At 42.2% G+C, this 10,229-nt stretch overlaps 2 non-coding genes across 2 annotated transcripts; both read left to right on the top strand.

The window, feature by feature from the left end:
* The first annotated feature begins 3,355 nt into the window (after positions 1–3,355).
* On the top strand, positions 3,356–3,428 carry trnak-uuu (transfer RNA lysine (anticodon UUU)). The gene has a single exon. It is a non-coding gene; the product is annotated as a tRNA-Lys (tRNA).
* A 3,364-nt stretch (positions 3,429–6,792) lies between these two features.
* Positions 6,793–6,865, top strand: trnak-uuu (transfer RNA lysine (anticodon UUU)). The gene has a single exon. It is a non-coding gene; the product is annotated as a tRNA-Lys (tRNA).
* The last annotated feature ends 3,364 nt before the right edge of the window (positions 6,866–10,229 follow it).

Below are 10,229 nucleotides of genomic sequence, written 5' to 3'. Positions count from 1 at the left end.
AGTTACCTTTCAGCCCATGTGCTCAAGTGCTGCCTGGGGGTCCAAGGAATGACATTGAACTCCGAAACCCAGCTCCGACACGAAAGATATAAATAATTAATACGACTAAACCCAAACGTGGGAAGGTGAAATGTGGAACACTTCAATGATCAAATTGGCCTGTCAAGTCCGCTTATTATCCAAAATTACATTTAGCACAACTACACCGATTTTAGCTTTCTTCATTTTAGGAAGGTAATAACAAACGTTCCCACATCCAAGGAAACATTCTTTCGATTTTTCACCCTATAAAAGTCATGCCTCTCCCTAATTAATATTACCTTCAGTAGACTGTTGGTCAGAAACACGACAGAAGCAGCAATTGGCACATCGCCATTTTAGCAGATGGCACAAGTAGTTGGTTGCGTTTGACATGACTTATGAAGATATCATCAAAGGGAGGCAGTTGGTCTGCCAGTAATGGAAATGATCTATAGAGGGAGGATTGAGAAGGAATGGATGAGTGGAGGATCTGTTCTGAGATGCTGCAGAGCGCCGGGTAAAGACATACAGTGGAACCTCAGGTACATCTGTTTCTGATCGTTAAACTGTGGGTTCAGCTCATTGTTAGCGGTTCATTTTATCTTCCTTTAGTCACTTGCCGATAAAGCAATGAAAGTCTGAATTCTCCAGCTCCCCGAACAAAGGCTGAGTTTGAGACCTGCCAAAAAATGCCACCTTTTCACACCTCCGGCAAGTTTCAGTAGCTTCACTCGATTTTGACAAACGCGTTTGAGATCTCCAGCAACCCTTCCTGTAAAAACTGGCGATTGATTGGCCCAGATCCGTCTGTCTCTCAGGGCAAAGTGAAATAGTGTTTTCACAATAAACCATTTTCTTTCTACAAACAGCTCGATCAGAACAATGTTCCTGCTTCTGCACTCACGAGAATAATGGGACAACATTCACATTTGATGCCCATTTCAGAGTTCACAAAGCCTGAATTCTCCTCTTCAATCGATACAGCTGACACTTCGAGGTTAATAAAATTGTGGGTGTTTCTCTGATTCGCATCGGTGAGAAGAATAGTAACAAGAGCGTCGATTTGGCCTTATCGGCAGCTCCAATGTTTAGTGAGGCTCCACCCCATCTTTTCTCAGAGCTGAAGTTCCTGAATTAGCTTCATAAACTGTGCTGGTGTAACAGGTCAGCAGACATGATTGGTCTCTGCCATCTATGAGAGTAAAATAGGAGATCACTAAGCAAGTATTTGTCATCTCCAGATGGAGATTAAGGCGCAGGATCATGTTACCGCTGCAAACAGAAAAAAAATGACAACCACGTGCTGTAATACCGTTTGTTGGAACTGTATTATATTTCCTAATGAACTGCTGGAATAATGAATCTATACAGTTTGCAGTTTACAGTATCTACACAGTATCCATCTGCACAGTTTACAGATGGATACACAGCTATTTACAATACTGTTTCCCTAATTTTCAAGTAAGTTATGATAGTTTTCGCAACAGCATAACTACCACAACGGTCGGTGAAACTATAATTCCAGCAAATCAAGATATCAGAGCAGCCAATCTACTACGTAGCTTTGCGAAATACTACATAGAAAATGAGGTTGAAAATCCAAAACAAACAAAGGAATGCCTGTGTGAGAGAAATAATGTGAAGAAATTGCATGACTGCTGGAGGAAATGCAAAAATTCAGCCGTGTAATGTTCGAACCAGCCAGAAAAGGTCTCAGTGCACCATCACTCCCAGAGCCCTATACCTCAGTCGGTCAGATTTTTAATCTGAGGTTCCAGTGTTCCAGTCGCTGTGGGAGCTATGGTTTCAAATCTCCATTCTCAATCGAGTCACATTGTTTCAGAGTGCCAAGTGAGTCCGCTGGTCATTTAATGTCTGTTCTGGACATTCGAACGCGGATGAAATCCAATCCAATTTTGTACTATTTGGTTCTCAGCCTTGTATGCTATGACGTTGCAAGTGTTCTTCGTCATAAATAATGCTAACCCAGAACCCTCAGGCAATTCATGCTGGTCGCCGTAAGATTGATAAACGAAAGTTTTGCAGTATTCTGATTTCCTTCCAACTGTAATTTTATATTTCGTTCCCGGTAGTTGAAGAAATATTGAATGTCATTCTGAGATTTTGAATTTCATCCACACCCATTGAGGATGGCTACTTTAAGATTGTTTTTATGCTGTCCTAACAAAACTGTTTAATATCACGCAATTGATTGCATGGTATGTAAAATCCCTTTCTTTCAGAGATATTTGCAGTTTGAAACTTTGCAGGCTTTGCGCTGCTTTGTAAAAACGTTGCTTTTAAGAATTGGTGGAGAGCTTTTTAATTGACAAATGTTATTGTCCAGGGCAATGAATTCTCCATCACTGCCCAAAGTTCCAACTCGCAAAGACAGACTGTATCTTCAGTTTGAACGATATCAAACATTCCTTCACTGTTGTTGGTTTCAATTCCGGGAATATCTTTCCCAAAAGTACTATAAGAGTAGATACACCACATGAACTGCAGTGATGGAAAACACGTTTTTGAAATGAGATTTTTATAGTTTGCTGTTTTGCCCACGGACTCAGATTCGTTGCTGATTCCCAAAGACTTGGTAACTAAATCATTAGGAAGTTGTGGTCCAGTTTTTTTTTTCTTCTGGTAATCTTTCCTTCGTTGCAATTCTCGTTCCCTGCAATACGGACAGACATGATGAACGGAGATGCTCATTTCCCACTTTCTGCATTTAGAAGGGTTTGCAAAGGAGCCATAGTCCTTGATTATTCTCCACTGGTTTGTATTAATTAAATGCGGTTATTGAATGAATCATTGGTTTGCTTTCAATCAGGTAGCTGTCTCAAATTTTGGAATAAATTAAGGTCCATTTATGAGGTTAGAGTGGTGTTTCCAGGACAACCGCACAAATAAGAACTTCTATGTGTTACTGTTTGACGAGTGTCTCTCTAAGTCGTTCTATTCACATATCCCCCATCCGGACCCCCGCCCTTCACTCCACGTTCCTGCAGCATCACTGTCTCACCGCGAACCTCACAGGAATAATGGCCAAGATGAAACAACGATTAAAAGTGAATGCTGAGAGTTGGTTTTCTTTAGAAAGATTTGGGTTTCGTGGCGATAATTCGTCAAGCAAGTTTTGGCGAGGCAATGATGTTTGAGTGAGAGAGCTGGATAATTGAGAGGAAGGCAGTGACTGTCTCCAAACCCAGTGGGGAATACTTGTGTGATAGAAATAATCTGAAGATATTGGATGATAGCTGGAAGGAATGCAAAACTTCAGTCATGCAATGTTCAGACCGACCAGTATAGGGCGCTGCGCACATTCAGCGACAGCGCCCGGATAGCTCAGTCGGTAGAGTGTCAGACTTTTAATCTGAGGGTCCAGGGTTCAAGTCCCTGTTCGGGCGATGCTTCTAAATGTCTATTCTCAATCGAAGCATAATCTTTCATGTGTCAAGTAAGTCGCTCGTCACTTTACGTTTCCTCCGGACATTGAAACGCGGATGCATTACAATGCAATTTCAATTTCGCCAGCCTTGTCTGTTATGGTGTTTCAAGTGCTTTTCATCATAAGTAATGCTATTCCAGAACCAACAAGGAATTCATAATGATTGTTTTACGATTGATGAACCAAAGCTTTGCTATGTTTTGATTAGTTTTCAAATGTAACGTACTTCTCCGATTTACTTGTTTGAATTTATATTGAATGTCATCACGAGATGTCGAATTTCATCCAGGCACATCGGCAGTGTCTATTTTCAGATGGTCTTTATTCTGTCCAGACAAAACTCCTTAAGATGATGCAATTGGTTCCATGGTACTTCAAATTCAAATACATTTCATTCAAGGGTAATAGCACAATTCATGTTGGAACTTGAAAGCAGACCATGCTTTGTAAAAACTTTGCTTTCAAGAATAGATTGAGAGCTATTGTCATTGACAAATCTGTATTTTCAAAGGGAATTGTATCCTGTATCACTGCCTAAAGTTTCAAAACGAAGATGCTTTCTCTATCTTCACTTTGAACGACATCACCCATCCCCTCACTGCAGTTGACTTCAAGTGCGTGAACTTCATTCTCAAAAATACTGTAGGAGCAGCGACAACACATGCTCTGCTGCGATGTTAGAAAATGTCTTCTGAGGAAGATTATTACGGATAGCTGGCTTGACCATGGACTTGGTATCATTGCTGCCTCCCCCACGTGTAGGGAACTAAATCATCAGGAAGTTGTGATTCCAGAGCTGATGCTCGAAATTCATTCTTGATTGCAATACTCGTTCCTCGCAACATGGGCAAACAAGCTGAATTCAGATTGTGAAAGTCATTCATTTCCACCCTCATTTCCAGCTGCGTACATATAGAAGGGTTTGCAAATCCTCCAATGTCATTGCATATTCTCCACTGATGTGTGTTGATTAGGTGCAGTTATCTCAAAATATCATTGGTTTGCTTTCAAAGGGACAGTTATCTACATTATGGGAATAATTGTTGGCCTTTCATTGGGTTAGAGTGCTGTTATAGAGACAACTGCATAAATAAGGATTTCTACAGACAAATATTTGCAACATATTGCTCTTAATCAGGTGAACACCACACCCCATTCCCACTCCCATACGCCAACGCCCATCCCCCACTCCAGGCCCTGCAACATCACCATGTCACCGCGACTCTCACAGGGAATAATGGTCCAGCCTTCTCCCTCCAATGTCCGGATAGCTCAGTCGAGCATTAGGCTTTTAATTTGAGGGGCCCAGGTTCAAGCCCCTACTCCAGTGATACTTTTAAACCTCCAATCTCAATCGAATCACGCTGTTTCATGGGCCAAGTAAACCACTGGTCACTTTGTGTCTGTTCCGGTCATGCAAATGTGGATGTATTCTAATCCAATTTTGCCCCACTTGGTGCTCAGCCTTGCATGCTATGGGGTTTCAAGTGTTTTATATGATGAATAATGCTAATTCAGAACCAACAAGGAATTCATGCCAATCGCGGTGAGGTTGATAGACGAAAGCATTGCAATATTCTGATTTGCTTTCAAGTGCAACTTAATTCTCCGTTCCAGCTGTTTGAAGGCATATTGAAGGTCATTATGAGATTTTGAATTTCATCAAAAAACATTGAGGGTAGTTAATTTAAGATGGTCTTAATTCTAACAAAAACAAAACTTATTAAGATCACGCAATTGGTTCCATGGTACTTAAAATTCAAATACATTTCATTCAGTGATATTTACACAATTCATGTTGAAACTTTGCAGGCATGAAATGCTTTGTAAAAGCTTTGGTTTCAAGAATCAAAGAACAAAGACAAGAACAAAGAAAATTACAGCGCAGAAACAGGCCCTTCGGTCCTTCGAGCCTGCACTGACCACACTGCCCGACTGAATTAAAACCCTGCATCCTTCCAGGGACCGTCTCGCTCTATTCCCATCCTATTCATGTATTTGTCAAGAAACCCCTTAAAACTCACTATCGTATCCGCTTCCACTCCTTCTCCCAGCGAGTTCCAGGCACCGACTACCATCTGTGTAAAAAAACTTGCCTCGTATATCTCCTTTAAATCTTGCTCTCGCCATCTTAAACAGATGTCCCCCTAGTAATCGACTCTGCTACCCGGGGAAAAATTTCTGGCTATACTTTTTTTTGTTGAGTTTGAGGGGCGACCTGATCGAATAGATTGAGAGCTATTTTCATTGAAAGATTGTATTGTCAGGGGCAATTGAATTGTCCGTCACTGTCCAAAGTTTCAAAAAGGACTCTGTCTCGTTTTGAACGATATCACCCATACCCTCACTGTTGTTGGGTCTAAGGCTGGTAGAAAGAGGTAACCCTGGATAACTCGGCACATTGAGGCTCTGCTCAAGAAGAAGAACGAGGCAGCTTGGTCGAGTGAGCCCTTGAAGACTATAGTGGGTGTAGGAAAGGATAGGAGAGAAATCGGGAGGGCAAAAATGGGACATAAGGTTGTTTTGGCAGATAAAGCAAAGGGCAATCCAAAGAGCTTCTACAAATACATAAAGGCCAAAAGAAAAACGAGGGGCTGTTAAGAGTAGGGCCTCTTAAGGAGCAGCAAAGTCATCTATGTGCGGATTCACAAGAGATAGATGAGAACCTAAGTGAATATTTGACATCAGTAACTATTGTTGAGAAGCATGGATGCTAGGGAAATTGGGGAAATAAATAGTGAGGCCTTGAGAAGTATACATGTTACAAAGAACAATTATTAAATGCAGTTATTGAATGTATCATTGGTTTGCTTTCAATCAGGTAGCTGTCTCAAATTTTGGAATAAATTAGCGTCCGTTTATTCGGTTAGAGTGGCGTTTCTGGGACAACCGCACAAATAAGAACTTCTATATGTTACTGTTTGAAACGTATCTCTCTGAGTCATTCTATTCCTGTACGCCCGCCCGCACCCCAACCCTTCACTCCATGTACCTGCAGCATCACTATCTTACCGCGACCCTCGCAGGAATAATGGCCAAGACGAAAGGATGTTTAAAAGTGAATGCTAGGAGTTGGCTTTCTGCAGAAGGATTCGGGGTTTGTGACAATAATTCGTCAAGCAAGTTTTGGCGTGGCATTGATGTTTGAGTGAGGGAGCTGTATTATTGAGAGGAAGGCAGTGACCGTCTCAAACCCAATGGCGAATACTTGTGTGATAGAAACAATCTGAAGATATTAGATGATAGCTGGAAGGAATGCAAAACTTCAGCCATGTGATGTTCAGACCGGCCAGTATAGGGCGCTCCGCAATTTCACCATCGCAGCCCGGATAGCTCAGTCGGTAGAGCATCAGACTTTTAATTTGAGGGCCCAGCGTCCAAGCCCCTGTTCAGGCGATGCTATTAAACCTCCATTCTCAATCGAGTCACACTCTTTCATGTGTCAAGTGACCCACTGGTCACTTTGCGTTTGCTCCAGACATTCAAACGCGGATGTATTTCAACCCAATTTTGCACCAGATGGTTCTCAGCCTTGTCTGCTATGACCTTTCAAGTGCTCTCCATCATAAGTAATGCTATTCCAGAACCCACAAGGGATTTATGATGATTATTTTAAGATTAATGATCGAACTTCACTCTAACCGAGAGAAAGACCATCAAATAACCTCGGTAGTATCTACTTTTAGTTAAATGATGTTTAGTTAAAGTTAATTTTCAGTTAATGTTCAAGTGCGTTTTCAGAGTTAAAGTAAAACCGCATGCGCTGATGGAGTCCGGATCCTTCCATTCCCATCCTACCTCGTGTGTTCATCGAGTTGCACCTTAAATGCCGCTATCATATCTCCCACCGCATTCCTGAGCAGTGTGTTCCTGCTATTCACCATCTCCTGTATCAAAAAAAGGTCTTGCATATCTCCTCTAAAAATTTTTCCTTTGCACCTTAAATCTATGCGAATGGAATGTTGGCCTTTATAGCGAGGGGGGATCGAGTAAAAATGCAGGGCTGTCTTGCTGCAGCTGTACAGGGCACTGGTGAGGCCGCAGCTGGAGTACAGCTGAAGTGAAAAGGCGACATTGGGGCCAATGGTGAAAAGGGCTGTAAAAAGAGGTGTGTCTCTTACATAGATTTACAGCATAAGTTCAAGCTTTTTTTAGACAAACCCGTTAATAAGGCAGAAATTGTTGTTTGAATGATTCAGATGCGGGAGTTTCATCTTCATACTGAACACGCCTTCTATATAATAGCGTGATGCAGAATATTTGTTTTTAAGCACATGGCCACGGCCTTGTCAAAATACAAGAGGCATGTTTCAAAGTTGATTTGCCAAAGAAAGGGTGAAGACCACAGAGAGTTGTGTCGTTTACCTGGGTAATATCGATTATGTTCGCCGAGAAGCTTAACCATCTCCTCCATCTTACAAGTGAAATAGGGTTTACTTGTGCTTTTCACACTGTTTATGCTGTGTTCGCGGTGGGCTGTTCCATTCCTCAGGGAAGAAACTTTTATTAAATTAAGTGTTCTTTGGAACTCTATTGTATCGGTTGAGGCCCCGCCCTTTTCCTTGTTCACCTATCACTTTAACTCTCTAATGCATCATAACGAGGCTAGCATTACATATTTGGCTTTGTGTGGTTCCATGAAAGAGGAAGTGCAGATTTTTTTTAATGTAAATGCAGCTATTCTATGAAAGTGTACCAAACTGCCTTAATTCCCCCTCCCACCCTTACCCAACTGTCAATTTATGTCTAAGTGATCCGTCATCCCCTATCTGCCTTTCCTTAACAGTGGGATCGTATTTTCAGTATTTGCAGCTGTTAATTAAAAAAAAGTCCTAAGGATCTGGCCATCAGTTCCTGGGAGTTCACACGCTTTTAGTGCCAATCATTTCTCCAATAGTTTTTCAATGCTCAGGCCAGTTGCTCTTTACGTACATTATATCTCCAACGTATAGACATGATCTGAAAATCCCATCATGGGGCAATTACAGGTAAATTGGATTCAACGAAACGCCTTGAACTTTTGATAGAAAAATTGGACCTGAATCTTAATGTATCGAAGCAATTTACTTGTCTCCAATTCCAAACGTCGTCGGGATCGTTGGAAAATGTATGATTGGAAACGAGAGGGAAAACACACCTAGTTCGGAAGAACCTATTAGTTTGCAGAAAGACATAGAACATTACATAGAACATTACAGCGCAGAACAGGCTCTTCGGCCCACGATGTTGCGCCGACCAGTTAAAAAACAATGACCCTCTAACCTAAACCAAACCCTTCCCATCCATAAACCTATCCATGGATCTCTTAAACGCCCCCAAACTAGGCGCATCCACAACTGCAGCAGGCAGGGCATTCCAATCCCCCACCACCCTCTGGGTAAAGAACCTACCCCTGACATCCGTCCTATAACTACCACCCCTTAATTTAAAGCTATGCCCCCTCGTGCTAGCTTTCTCTATCCGAGGAAAAAGGCTATCACTGTCCACCCTATCCAAACCTCTGATCATCTTATATGTTTCAATAAGGTCCCCTCGCAGCCGCCTTCTTTCTAATGAAAACAACCTCAAATCCCTCAGTCTCCCCTCCATACCAGGCAACATCCTGGTAAACCTCCTCTGCACCCTCTCCAAAGCCTCCACATCCTTCCTATAATGTGGGGACCAGAACTGCACATAATACTCCAAGTGCGGACGCACCAGAGTTTTGTACAGTTGCAACATGACGCTGCGGCTCTTAAATTCAATCCCCCTACCAATAAACGCCAAGACACCGTATGCCTTCCTAACAACCCTATCTACTTGATTCCCAACTTTCAGGGATCTATGTACACATACACCTAGATCCCTCTGTTCATCCACACTATTCAGAGTCCTACCGTTAGCCCTATACTGTACACATCCATTATTCCTGCCAAAGTGAATTACCTCACACTTTTCCGCATTAAACTCCATCCTCCACCTCTCGGCCCAGCTCTGCAACTTGACCAAGTCTCCCCGTAGACTAAGACACCCTTCCTCACTGTCTACCACACCTCCGACTTTGGTGTCATCAGCAAATTTACTAATCCACCCAGCTATACCCTCATCCAGATCATTAATAAAAATTACAAACAGCAGTGGCCCCAAAACAGATCCCTGAGGCACACCACTCGTAACCGAACTCCATGTCGAACATGGGAGTGAAAATGTCGGGATAATGGGGCACACTCAAATTGGCAGTTTTAACACAACGATATGCAGAACTTTGACCTAACGATTTGTACTGAGCCCACTTTTCTCATTCTATGTGAAGCGAATAAAGAGAGAGCCTCAGTCTAAAAGCATGCATTAAACCACTTTGGTGGCCCAGAAGAAAATGTCGATGGGAGCATACAATTGCAAAAAGCCACTGCAGGTTGAAGTCAGTGCATAAAATGGTGGCACATGGCGTTCAGGAGAAGAAGGTCTGAAGCTATCCATTTCAGACCTAAGGACGTTCAGAGGAGATGGACAGTGATTTTTGGAGAGTAGCCGAGTGACAAAGATAGTCGTGTAGAAACAAAATACACAAATTCTATTGCAAACGTGACGTGCTTTTTATTTCAAGAAGTGAGGGATAAAAAGGAGGGAGATTTCTTGACAGAAATGTTCCATTTATGGTCAACCTGTAAAACATAACACTGTGCGTCATTGGAGATGCTAAGAGATAGGGACAATTCTGGTTTGCCAAACTGCAGAAGACTGATGCTGCAGCGGACAGTCATGTAGCAATTGAAGTTTA

Source organism: Carcharhinus amblyrhynchos, chromosome 13 (genome assembly GCF_965287045.1).
Source record: "Carcharhinus amblyrhynchos chromosome 13, sCarAmb.v2.hapA, whole genome shotgun sequence".
NCBI classification, from domain to species: domain Eukaryota; kingdom Metazoa; phylum Chordata; class Chondrichthyes; order Carcharhiniformes; family Carcharhinidae; genus Carcharhinus; species Carcharhinus amblyrhynchos.
This window is presented reverse-complemented; position numbering and strand designations above follow the sequence as displayed.